General features: G+C 40.9%; 2 protein-coding genes and 1 pseudogene across 2 annotated transcripts in view; all 3 read left to right on the forward strand.

The window, feature by feature from the left end:
• LOC139166905 (uncharacterized) overlaps positions 1–13,684 on the forward strand; it is a 984,072-nt gene that overhangs the window by 523,169 nt on the left and 447,219 nt on the right. The gene's annotated exons all lie outside the window — the stretch shown is intronic.
• Positions 1–13,684, forward strand: part of RASA3 (RAS p21 protein activator 3) — a 188,510-nt gene that overhangs the window by 111,260 nt on the left and 63,566 nt on the right. The gene's annotated exons all lie outside the window — the stretch shown is intronic.
• LOC139167440 (U4 spliceosomal RNA) lies at positions 13,291–13,369 on the forward strand (annotated as a pseudogene).

Consider the following 13,684-nt stretch of genomic DNA (forward strand, 5'->3'; position numbering starts at 1 on the left):
ATAAATGGGATTACCGGGAAGAGATTTTCTGTTAAGGAAAAGCTAGATTCTATCTATCTATTGATGGCACTTGGTACTGGGCAAGTTAACAGATGCATTCGTGGCTCAGTCGTGTCTTACCAAAACATAAGTATGTGCTCTATTCCTTAAGAAATTGCTTTCCTTTGTCACAAAAAATATGGAACTAAGTTAGAATAATGGTATCAATCTATATTAAGCAGTTTCTTGCACTCCCAAAATACAGTTGCTATGAGCAATTGAATTCTTGCACATTTGCTGCTACCTTTTTAGGATGCGGTGTTATATAGAGATGGATATAAGCAATTTTCACAAAACCTTAGCAGAAATAGGTGATTACCACTGAATAATTTCAGGAACAAAACATATTTTATTCAGTATTAAGGTGAAATGAGTTGAAACAAAATACTGAGTTTCATCTCTTATGTCTATGTATTCTTCCTTTCTGTGTCTCAAAATATCATACATTTTGGCCTAAATAATTACGTAACTTGTTGCTTGAACATGCTAACAGATGCCAGAAGTTCCCATGCATTTATCACTTTAACACTGGTTATGAAACAGAGCATTAGTGGAGTGGAGATGCAAGATTTATCTAAAAATCCATATATGGTTTATCTGTCTACATTTTCTTGGAAAGGAAACATGTCTTCCAAATGGAAACCATTTTGAAGGACAAAGTAGCAAATTGGAACATGTTAGAAAATGAATACACTCCAGTCAGGTGGTAGGGAAAGCAAGTAGGATGCTTGGCTGCATAGCTAGAGGTATAACAAGCAGGAAGAGGGAGATTATGATCCCGCTATATAGAGTGCTGGTGAGACCACATTTGGAATACTGTGTTCAGTTCTGGAGACCTCACCTACAAAAAGATATTGACAAAATTGAACGGGTCCAAAGACGGGCTACAAGAATGGTGGAAGGTCTTAAGCATAAAACGTATCAGGAAAGACTTAATGAACTCAATCTGTATAGTCTGGAGGACAGAAGGAAAAGGGGGGACATGATCGAAACATTTAAATATGTTAAAGGGTTAAATAAGGTCCAGGAGGGAAGTGTTTTTAATAGGAAAGTGAACACAAGAACAAGGGGACACAATCTGAAGTTAGTTGGGGGAAAAGATCAAAAGCAACATGAGAAAATATTATTTTACTGAAAGAGTAGTAGATCCTTGGAACAAACTTCCAGCAGATGTGGGTGGTAAATCCACAGTAACTGAATTTAAACATGCCTGGGATAAACATAGATCCATCCTAAGATAAAATACAGAAAATAGTATAAGGGCAGACTAGATGGACCATGAGGTCTTTTCCTGCCGTCAGTCTTCTATGTTTCTATGTTTCTAAAATTAATGCTGTTGAACAGAAGAAAAGACAAAAAATAAAAGTTGTGGAGATAGTTTTTATTTATTTGTATTCCGCCGTTATTATTTGTTATAAATAACTTAATGTGATAAACACAGATAATACTCCTTTATTTCTCCTCAGCAACAAACCTGTGAGATGAGGCAGGCTGAGCAAGAGTGACTGGCTTGTCTATTAAATCCATTTAGAAGATTCCACGTTATTCTGATGTACTAGTTTTATCTCTCTAGGTTTCCCTTCTCTGTTTATGTCTTATCTCTGGCTCTAACCCACTGCTAGTGCACTTCTCATGTAATGCTTATGTTTATCCTAGGTTTATGACTTTATTTATTTATTTTTTTAAAATCCCTTTTCAGCTTTACAAACCTACACTAAGTTTTGGGGAATGCGGGGTCTTAGGTGTTCCCTGAGCTTGGATGTTTTTTTGCAGACATTTCATTACCTAACTAGATAATTCATTCATGCACCGTGGTTGCACAAACACATGCCCCATTGCAACAATGCAGTGTGGCGAGTGCTGAAGGCCCAGGAACACTCCCAAATTGTAATCCTGATTTGTCCAACCAAGCACACTTCTCTTTAGAACAAACGTCACCCCAGGGGCTAGCTTTTATATTACTGTTTTCTCTACATCTCATTTCATCTTCTTAGCTCTCATCTGTTCTGTCGGGCTCTCTGGTAGACTCCTCCCAAAAATTCACAGGTACAAATTTCACACACACACACATTTGAAAATTCAAAACAATGTTCTTTATAATGAAAATTCACTTAAACTGAGCCCTCTTTTGATATAGCAAAGAGCACTCGTCTCCAAACAAACTGGTAATTTGTACAAGTCCCTTATCAGTTCTGTGATACTTAGCTTGCAGCTGTGAGGTAATTCACAGTCCTTCTTCTTCCACAAATTGAAACACACTTTGCTCTGGTTTAGTTTCAAAGCGGGGAAAAAGCAGCACACAAAAGATCAAAGTCAGTAAAGCAGTCACGAAACACAACGATCAGATAATCCTCTACAATGGCCAAAACCACAGGCTGCTATTTATAGCAGCCTCACTAATTACCACAGCCCCACCCAACCACAGGTGGCCTCATTTTCTTTGATAATAATCTCTCAGTTGTTGTTGCCTATGCATCGCTCTCCGCATGCGTGGTTGTATCATTAACTCTTGTTCTGAATCCAAGGAGGAGCTAGATAATTGATCTCCTTCTGAGCTGTCTGCCACACTCTCCTCCTCCCTGTCACTCATGTCTTCTTGGTCAGAGGAACCTTCATCAGCAGATTCCACCGGGGGCAAAACAGGCCTGTCTCCCCCACAGCCACAGTCCTTGGGGCAGGAGCTGGGCCAGAGCTAACCACAACATCATCTAGCTCTTTACTGCGATTAGATAACATTGGAGAGTAATGATTGCCACTTTGGAGTTAGAAAGTATAGGTCCATGATGGCGAATCTATGGCATGCGGCCAGTGAAGGGCATTTTCTTTCAACATGTTTCAGTGCAAACTGGGTGCTCTGGGGTGGAGCTCCATTTTCGGTACCCCATTGCATCCCCCCCCATCCGGGCAGTAGCCTACCCCTGCATGCGTGCCAAAGGTGGCATGTGGAGCCATATGGGAGGAAACACGAGACTTTCCCATGTTTCAGTTCCAGTGCGAATGTGTGCGCTGGCCAGCTGATTTTCAGCCTTGGGAAAAGCCATTTTGTCCTCCCGATGCTTCAGGGAAGCTTCCCTGAAACCCCAAGGCAAAAAAATCCCCCAATGGACAAGCCAGAAATTTGGGGAAACACACTTCCAGTTTGTGGCTTCATCCGGTGTGGTCCAGAGAGCCTCATCGGTATGAACCCACTGGTGTTTGGAGATTTTTCCCCTGGCATCTCCGTCTGGAAGAAGCCCTCAGTTGTGCTTTGGACAAAGAATAAAGGATAGCATTAAGATGAGGAGGGGTGGGAGGGCTTCTTCTGAAACAGTGATGCTGGAAAAAAAATTGCCAAAAATCACTGGGTTCATACTGGTGCGGCTCTCTGGACCACATGGGTATGAACCCATCACCATAGTTCCCTCTAAGCTGAGCAGTGAGCAATCGCTCACTTAAAAATCATCATCAACTCAGAGTTTTCCAAACCTGCCCAGAAGCCGAGAGGGAAAGAGTGAGAGGGAAGGAGAGAGAGAGAGGAAGAGAGGAAGAGAGAAAAACAGATAGAAAAAAGAGAGGAAGGAAAAGAGAAAGAAAAAGAATGGGAGTAAGGAAGAGAGAAAGAAAATCAAAATCTAGTTTGAAACTAGCTCAACTATTTAAGTGGCATTTTGATATTGATAGAGTTGCCCTATTATGAGCTCACTGTTATAGACACACAGTACAGTATTTTATTTTGAAATTCTCTGAGGCAAAACAGGGTGGGTTTTTTATTTGTTTGTTTGTTTGTTTATTTATTTATTTATTATTTCTGTGCCGCCCAGTCCCAAAGTGACTGCCGCTCAGACACTATACTTTTCTGCCCACCCCCCCAAAAAATTAGAGGGAACACTGCCCACCACCGCCTACCAGACTTCAGAAAGACCTGTGTGCATGCATGGGGGGCAGTGCAAGGGGGTGGGCATGCATGGAGGAAAGGGAAGGGAGGTGGGCAGATGCATGCATGCTAGCACACTCCCACACACCCCTTTTGGCACACGAACCAAAAAAGATTCGCCATCACTAGTATAGGTAGCACCAGTAATGGGCAGCCAAAATTTTTACTGCCACACTGTGGGTGTGGCTTATTTTATGGGTGTGGCTTAATGTGATCAGGTTTGAGTAGCTTGAATGGTCATCATCAGTCAAGTGAACTGTTAAGTTCTCGATTTACAATCTTACCAGTGTCGATTGCTGGGGTGGCAATTTGCTTTGCGTTTCCCACGCTCACCTTCCTGGGTCGCCCCCCGCCTCAGGATGGGTAGCTAGACGGACAGGTGTTGCCAGAAGCATAAATGTTGCCAGCGCTGCTTCCACCCACGCCTTCCACTTGCACCTCAGGCAGGAGGTGACCGCATGAGGCTGGAGGAGAGCCGGACAGGAGAGAGGGAAGCTCGTCCAAGGCCAGGAAGGAGGAAAGAGGAAAAAAGCAAAGAACGCAGATGCAGCAGCAGCAGGGAAAAAAAGGAGAGACATGACGAGACCTGTAATCCAGGAAGTGACAGCCGCCGATCAGCTGGAGTTGCGCACACATCTTCATTTCTGCCAGTGGAACTGTGTTCCACCCCATCCTGCCTGCTGCCCACCCCTGGGTAGCACTGAAAAAAGTGACTTATAGTTATTTTTCACAGCTGTGGCTGTTGCAGCCATCCCTAGGGTCAAGTGATTTATATTTGGATGCTTGACAACTGCATGATAGATGCAGTGTCCCGGGGTCATGTGATCCCCTTTTACAACCTTCTGATAAGCCAAGTCTATAGGGTAACCAGGTCCACTTAACTATGTTACTAATTTAACAACTGCAGTGATTCACTTAACAAATGTAGCAAGAAAAGTCATAAAATGGGGCAAAACTCGCTTTAAAAAATTCTCACTTAGCAACAAAAATTTTGGGCTCAATTGTGATTGTACATTGAGGATGACCTGTAGGGAGTAGCAGAGTTGGGTGCTATCAATATACTGATGGCTGAAAACTCTTCATAGCCTTCTGCGGTGATTTCATGTAGTTTTAAAAATTGTTATATTTTTATCATATTGTTTTGAAATATACAAAATACTTAACATTATTTCAATAAAGCAGTATTTTTACAGTATTGGCCTAAGATAATTAACACTCTGATGTTTAGATTACTTAAGACTATTGAAGATAAAAAAGATAGAACTATTATATCATTACTAATTATAGTTTCTATTGTTAAAGAGCATAAAATTGTTCAGCTTGTTTATTCAAATCTGAATAAAACGTTAAAAAGCCCTGCAGATTGCATCAAAATACTTAGTATTAAAGTCTCTTCTATGTTATTACTTAATATTATTTGTTCATGTTGCAAAAAAGAGAGATGAATTTGTAAATTTGACAATTAAATTAAAAAGAAGAGTAAAATGATGGAACAATTTAAAAAATACTACTCAGTTTCTACTTTCTCCTGGTTTCTGCTTTTGCTAATTTACAAGATTTATAAACATCTGGGTCCCCCGGGAAGCAAGGATGGAAATGTTTGTGTTGGCTGTGATGTACTGTATATATGGGAACCATTTTTGCTTAAATTTGTTGCGAATATATACTGTTAATGTTACCATTGTTGTATATTCTCCAAGTTTAAGTTCCAAATCTGATGCTGTTGGAATTCTATCCTTTTTCCAGTGTGAACATTTTATTCTCTCTGCTATGAGTAGGTATCTCATTAAATTATAACAGAGAATTTAAAAGTACATTTTATATTTTATAAACAGACAAACAAAAAATTAAGGTCAGTCTTTCCTTGAATATACCATTATGCTAATAAAAAGATACATTACATACAGATAATGGCAATGCCATCAGATTTGCATGGAAGAAATCAGGATTAGGGAAGCCATTGAGCCCAGCTCTTTTTCAGGACTGAATTACAGATTAAGCATCCCTGACAGATGGTCTGTCTCACTTCTACTTGAACACATTCAATAAAGAGGAACCTGCCACTCTTCCAGATAATTGATTCCACTACTAAACTATTTTTATATTAGGAAATTGGTTTTTGACATTCATTTCCTGTAACTTAAATCCATTATTCCATGTCTTGCCCTCTTGAGCAAGGCAAAACAAGATTTAACTTTCTATGTGACATCTTTCTGGTATTATGAAAGTGCTGACTAGCCCTCTTTTAGCTTTCCCATGATTTGGAAATAGCTATTCTGCTGAACTTTTCTTTTTTACAACTATTGCTAACTCACATATCTAATAACCATTTGATAAATATTCTTCACAAGTATTATTGATGAACCAAGTATCTTCCATTCTAAATGTTCATTTTTTAAATGAAGAACTTTGTACTTGTTTCTGATAAATTTCATTCTCTTACTTTGAGCCAGTTTCTCTAACACACACACACACACACACACACACACACACATGTCACATGTTTGGTTTTTTTTGCTGAATTTGAAAATTAAGGGAGACTAGGATAGATCTATTTCGGCCTTATTTTGGCCTCATCAGCTAGCCATACCCCTCACTGGGACTTGAACCTGCAACCTTTGCCTTGTAAGGCAGAGAATTCACCTCTAGGCTACAGTATCCAATCCCTTCAGCTCTGCACTAGGGAAGGGTTACATATTTTTTGTGTCGAATCACCCTGGTGTATTGAAGGAACATCACAGCTCCTTTTTGTGCCTCTCGACCCAAGGCAGTTAATTTTATTGATAGCCGACAATTCTATCTGTATGTGTCACATGTTTTGTTTTGTTTTTTGCTGAATTTGAAAATTAAGGGAGACTAGGATAGATCTATTTCGGCCTTTTTTTGGCCTCATCAGCTAGCCATACCCACTGGGACTTGAACCTGCAACCTTTGCCTTGTAAGGCAGAGAATTATCTTCTAGGCTACAGTATCCAATCCCTTCAGCTCTGCACCAGGGAAGGGTTACATATTTTTGTGTCGAATCACCCTGGTGTATTGAAGGAACATCACAGCTCCTTATTTGCTTCTTGGCCCAACCCAGGGCCATATATATATATATATATATACACACACACATGTGTATATATATGTGTGTGTGTGTATAATATTATATATATGTATGTATGTATGTATGTATGTATGTATGTATGTAAAATAATAATGATAATTATTAATTATTCCACCAAAATGCCAGTCTTTGACTTTTCTTCTAGAACTTGTACAAGCTTATATTTTCCTGTTTGCTCTAAAATAGGAACATGTTACAAATATAGCAGATTTCAACTGCAAACTCCTTTTATTTTATAGCAGAAAGATTTTGTTTCATATTCTCCTGTCAAGCTCCCAAAATAGTCAAACATGTAGGGCTCACTTGAAGGAAAAAAATTATTACAAACTCCATTGTTTAGGAGCTGATCTTTGTTTTCACTGTTTATTTGCTCAATGAGTGCATTCTCTGGAATTTGACTACCTTATATTGCTCACATTATCTTTGTTTACTCATCAAGAAGTGGCTAGTCCTTCGTGGGTTTACTCACAAGAAATAGATAGTCCGTCATGGGTATGTTTAGAATACAGTGGAACCTCAACATACGAGCAGCTCTACTTACGAGCTACTCGAGATAAGAGCTGGGAGGGGAGAGACATTTTTGTTCGTCTCCCGAGCTCAAATCCGGGATACGAGCTAAGAGCCGGGCTGGTTTGCTTTCCTTCCTTCCCGCGCTGATGCAGAGCAAAGCGTCACGCCCCCCTGACGCTTTCGGCGGCTTCCGAAGCGACGCTGGGCTCTTTTGCCGCCAAAAGCGTCAGGGGGGCGTGACGCTTTGCTCTGCATCAGCGCGGGAAGGAAGGAAAGCAAACCAGCCCGGCTCTTCTCAGCTCGTATCCCGGCACTTGGTGAGTGGAGAGGCGGTCGCCTCCCCTGCCGCCCCACTCTGCGGGTCCTTGGCTTCTGCTGGGGGTGGGGGGATCTGAACGCTTTCTGCTGGGGGTGGGGGGATCTGAACGCTCTCTGCTGGGGGTGGGGGGATCTGAACGCTCTCCCTGGCTGGGAGCGCTTTCGCTGCGAGAGAGGGCTTTTTCCGTCCCTTTCGGGAAAGCGTGCCGCGCCCCTCTCGCAGCTCGGAACTGACAGGGCGCTGCTCTCTCTCTCTCCCATGAGGCGGGGAAAAAAAAAGCAAAAAACCCCTTCTTGGGGGCTGCGAGAGGGGCGCAGCGCGCTGCACGCCTGTTTTAAAAGATCACAGTCGGTCTGGGGGGGCTTTCCAGCAACCCCCGAACCCGGGTTGGGGGCTCGGGGGTTGCTGGAAAGCCCCCCCAGACCGGCTGCGATCTTTTAAAACAGGCGTGCCGCTTCTCCGCTGACTCCTGGCGAACTTCCAGCTCCTCCTCCTCCTCGCCGGGAAGCACCGGGCACCCCTCAGCCGACGTCTTTTCCCCTCAGCCCTCGGGCTTGCACGCATTAATCGCTTTTCCATTGTTTCCTATGGGAAACAATGTTTCGACATATGAACTTTTCGACGTACGAGGCTCCTTCCGGAACCAATTAATTTCGTATGTCGGGGTTCCACTGTATTATCCTTCATAAATGAGCTATAATCTCTCATATCATACAGCTTCTCTATTGTGTTCTTCTTTTCCTTGTCTCCTTCCTCTTCATACATTTAGTAAGTTTCCCTAAGGGGGATCTATAATATCACCAAAAATGTTTAAAAATATATACCAGTAGTTGCCTTAGTTGGGATTAGGGAAGTAGACCCTAATACAGTAATTCCTTCTGTTTAATATTCCATGGGTTCTTATTCTCTTACTATTCTTAAAAACTAACTAAAGAAATTTAACAGATGTTAAAGATGTATTGTTTTTCATTAAATGACACTAAAGCCAAATTGTTTAATTTTCTTATAACATTGCTTTGTCCTCTTTATACTTCTTTACCAATAACCATACACAAAAATTCCTTTGTTTTACATCTTCCTCTGTTTCCAGTATTATAATAGGTTGCTATCTTAATTTAATGAGAAATCCGTAACTTAAGTTAATGCAACTAGTATTTTCATTTGTTAACATTTTATATGTCACATCATTCACTTTCTAGACTTACACAATTGCCTTGTTTTTAAGGCTCGTTGAGTAAAGCTGCTGTGTAGCCTTTTTTTGCCTCTTCATTCTAAATATTTGGAAACATCACTTTCCTGTTCATGAATTATTAACTTGCGCAAAAAGAGTTCTAAGTATGACGTGAGATTTTACATATAAACAAGAAATGCCGGATCTTCAGTTGCTTTTTAAAAAAAAGCATAAAAGTCATTCTTTTGACATCTCTTTATACATTAGCATTCATTAAAATTCTGGTCACGTCTTCGCTGGAGAAAATGGAATCTGGGTTTTTATAGTAACAAATATGAATGGAAGGATTTTCTGAATGGTCTTTTTCTTAAAGAAAAAGAAAAGAAAAGCTTGGAGCACTTTCACAATCGACTCATAAAACAATTCAGCTACTAATGAATTAACTCTCTGTCTTAAGACAGCATTATAACTGACAGGTTTTTCCCCTCTGCTTCCTCTGCTAAGTATCCCAGCTGGTGTTTTACAAACTCAAAGCATCATTCTGAGAGACGCTTCATGATTTATAACACAGTATTGGTTCCCGTGAAGCCATTAGGGATGAATTGCTTCTTGTCAATGATTATTTGAAAGGCATTCCTGTATCAGTCTCAAAGCATATGTGAAGGACCACTTGTCCGGCAATTGCAAATTTCAGGGATACAATTTCTTCATGTTTTTTCAAGCATAATTGAAGTGTCCTTCAGATATTGCTACAGATAATCAAATAGCTACAACAGAGTTTTATTATTTCCTGAATGGGAAAAAGGTATAAATCATGGCTTGAAAGCTAATATCTGGTGGTTCTCAGATCATAGTTTTTACTTATATAAACAGTCAACAACTGCTCAGTTTCAAGGTCCCCTAGCACAAAACAATTACAAGTAGTCCTCCACTTATGAACATTCACTTAGCAAATGTTGAAAGTTATGACATCCCTAGATATCTTACCTCTTTTTTCTATTTTTTAAATTAAAAATACCCAATAGATGTAATTCTGGGTTTTTTTCCCAATTTCTTCATTTACTATTTCTTTTAGCCAATTTGTTATACACATACTAACAGCTGCCAGGATAGTATATGCCCAACATTGGAAAATAGACAAACTACCGGAAGAAAATATAATAATTAAAAAAATACTAGACTGTGCGGAGATGGACAGGTTATCTAAAAGATTAGAGGGAAAAGAAGAATCAGATTACTATAAAATATGGGCAAATTTTTACAATTGGCTAAAAAAAAGAGCAACAAAGAAATAAATAAAATTTTACGCAAAGCAACACGTCAAATAAAAGAATTGAAAAATTAATACTATGAGAAAGAAGCAAAATTCTCTGATCAAACACCTAAAAAGTGGGGAAACTTTCATTTCCCAAATGTTGTATGTGTATGTTTTTATGTATGTTGTTTCTTTTTTGTATGTTATATTTGAAAAAAAACCAAATAAATAAATTAAAAAAAGAAAGTTATGACATCCCTGCCAAAAGTACTTATCACCAGATCCCAAATTTAATTATGTTGCAACACCACAGTGATAATTTGCAGCTACGAACTGACCACAGAGTTGCTACAAGATGCTACTTTGGTGTCATGCCTGAGAGTCTAGAACTGCCCATGCTTGCCTCTTGCGTAGCGCTGAGTACCAGAGCCCTTTCCCAGCTAGGCAGAGAAGTAGGTTCAGTCAGATCTTCCAACTTTGCAAAATATCATCATCGTCATCATCATCATTATAAGTTGAAAGGTCTGATTGAACATTTTTTTTGTCCCACAAACTTTTTTTGTTTCTCTGCACATTTCTTTTGTTTGCAACATGGCTTTTCCATTCCTCCAACAAAAGAAGAGCATCTTAAGCTGCAGGGAAAAACGTGATGGAACTGGAAAGCAGGTTTGTTTAGGAGCTAACTTCTGTAGACTTTCAGAAAGCCAAGGTTTATCTTGTGGGAAAGCTTTTTAATCTGCCCCAAAGTAGGGACAGAGCTGCTTGGGCTACTATAATTTGTCGTGGGCTCCTGTCCCTGATTAAAATGCCTGGTACGAGCACTTTGATTTGGTGCTGTAGGATGAATCAGTTAATCGTTCCAATGAGCCAACATGGCTTTCAAACATAACAATGGTCTTTTCAAGAGCTGGAACCCCTGCTTGGTTGTCAGGAAAGATGGCTCCATTTTTTAAGTGGCATAGCCAAGAGTAACAGTCAGGCAGTAGAAGGTATGCCCTGTTCCATTCTTGCTTAGAGGGGAACCAGGATTATCAGGTATTTGCTTGCCTAACAGCCCCAAGGCAACGAAGTGCAAAGAGCAGCTTCACCCAGACATTTGAGGTCAGCCTCTCATCCTCCCCATGCTGCCTCTGATTCCAGATTAGAGGGAGAGGCTGGGAATGGGGTTCCAGACTGGTTCCACCAACGACGGAAACACGACTGATCTGGAGAGTAGGATCTTTTAGGACCCCTCTTACAATTTGGACGAGTGCTTTTGGCAAGTGAGGGGAGTGGGGTGGTTGCACGCCATGTTCTCCAGCTCCTTGGTGGCACAATTTGTGAAACCCGGGCAAGTTCAGCACTCCAGCAAGTGGCTGGGCAGGGCTACGCTCAGCAGGGGAGGGGAGAGACCAGTTCAACGCTTCTCAGCCTGGTTGGACAAGGACTCTGGCATCCAAGGCCATGTTGGAGGTGAGCGTGGGAAGTCTGGGGCTCTCAAATGTGGTGGCAAAGGTACTTTAGCTGTTGGTGATGGGATGGGGAGGCAAGGCCAAAACAGCTTGGGACCTGAAGAGGTGGAAAGAGGAGAATAATGTCTCTCAATGGGTGGGAGGAGGCCTGTGGTGGCTGGACACAGTGGTGTCCCTGCACTAGCGTCCGATGGCCTTCACTACCTTAACATACCTCATGTGCGCTTAACAACCCATACATCTGATTAGTGAATGTGTGGACACATTCAAGTTATGTGATTCACTCCTACAAATCCTTGGGTTTTGTTTATTTATTTATTTATTCATTCATTCATTCATTCATTCATTCATTCATTCATTCATTTATTTATTAGATTTGTATGCCGCCCCTCTCCGTAGACTCAGGGCGGCTAACAACAGTAATAAACAGCATGTAACAAATCTAATGTTTAAAATAATTCTAAAAACCCTTATTAAAACCAAACATACACACAAACATACCATGCATAAATTGTAAGGGTAGTTCAGTTCCCCCAAGCCTGACGACAGAGGTGGGTTTTGAGGAGCTTACAAAAGGCAAGGAGGGTGGGGGCAATTCTGATCTCCGGGGGGAGCTGGTTCCAGAGGGTCGGGGCTGCCACAGAGAAGGCTTTTTTCCTGGGTCCCGCCAGATGACATTGTTTAGTTGACGAGACCCGAAGAAGACTGACTCTGTGGGACCTAACCGGTCGCTGGGATTTGTGCGGCAGAAGGCGGACCCGGATGTATTCTTGTCCGATGCCAGAATGTAATTACTAATGTAATTGACAGGCTACATTACATTTGTAACTTGAGGACCACTGTTTCCTGTAATTTGTGGAAAGGGCAGAAGGAAATTGCTATGAGTTTGAACAACTGTGGCTATAAGAGCCACTTGCACCTTGACACTGGTAGTGGACAGTCACCTGTTTCGTTTAGTCTGATGCTTGTTGGCAATGAAGATTCTTAACTAACCAGACTTTGACTGAGAGACTTTTGGAAGTCCTAGCCTAGAAAATTAATTGAGCTATGTAAAGTCTGTATGCCTGTATTTAATTGCTGTGCTGGTCAGGAGAGCCTGAGAAATGGGGCAAAAGAGGGAAAACTAGACCTTCTTGAGTCTAGTCTTTGAGAATACTGTATTGCTCTCCAAGCTGGTACTTTCAGAGGAGGTGGGAAAGATTGGAATAAAACAAACATTACTACAGGATTTAGGATGGATATTTTTCTCTCAGGTAGGATCTGTTTTGGGCAGCCTACGGTGATTTCTGTCAGGGCTAAAATCCTTGTGAAGCAATACTGTACATCCTTTTCCTGCAGCTGTTCAGTTTCTAGTAGTCAATATCAATATCAATATCAACTTTATTTGATTAGTCAATCGACCATATCAAAGCAAGAAAAAGGACCACATCGGTCATCATAAAACTGTGACTGGTTAAAATACAGTAAAATTGGCTAAAATAGAGGGAATTTGAATAAATAATAAGTTAAAATGCAGTATAATAAGCTTTGCGCAGTGGCAGTATCGTAGCCAATGAGGTTTATCCGAGGCGCGATTATTGCTAATTGAAAACTTTTCTAGTAGTCAAATACCACCTTCATGATCTCAGTTGTCTAATGCCAAAGCCAGGCATTAAATCAGCTTCCTCCACTTTGTTATTCTCACATTTTGCTTCCCTTGGCATGAGGAATAGCTGTTTTCAAGGGACATGTCCTCATGGTGTCATTTTAGAACCAACCTTTATTGTTCTAGTTTGGAAATTATATTTTTGTTCTTTTCTCAACAGAAAACTTGTCAACTTGCCTACAATCTAGGTTATTACAGGGAAGAGCCCAGAGGTGACCTGATTGGGAAAGGGATCTGTACAACTCCCGGTGGCCCAACTAGATTGTGGAGAA

This window comes from Erythrolamprus reginae, chromosome 4 (assembly GCF_031021105.1).
Source record: "Erythrolamprus reginae isolate rEryReg1 chromosome 4, rEryReg1.hap1, whole genome shotgun sequence".
NCBI classification, from domain to species: domain Eukaryota; kingdom Metazoa; phylum Chordata; class Lepidosauria; order Squamata; family Dipsadidae; genus Erythrolamprus; species Erythrolamprus reginae.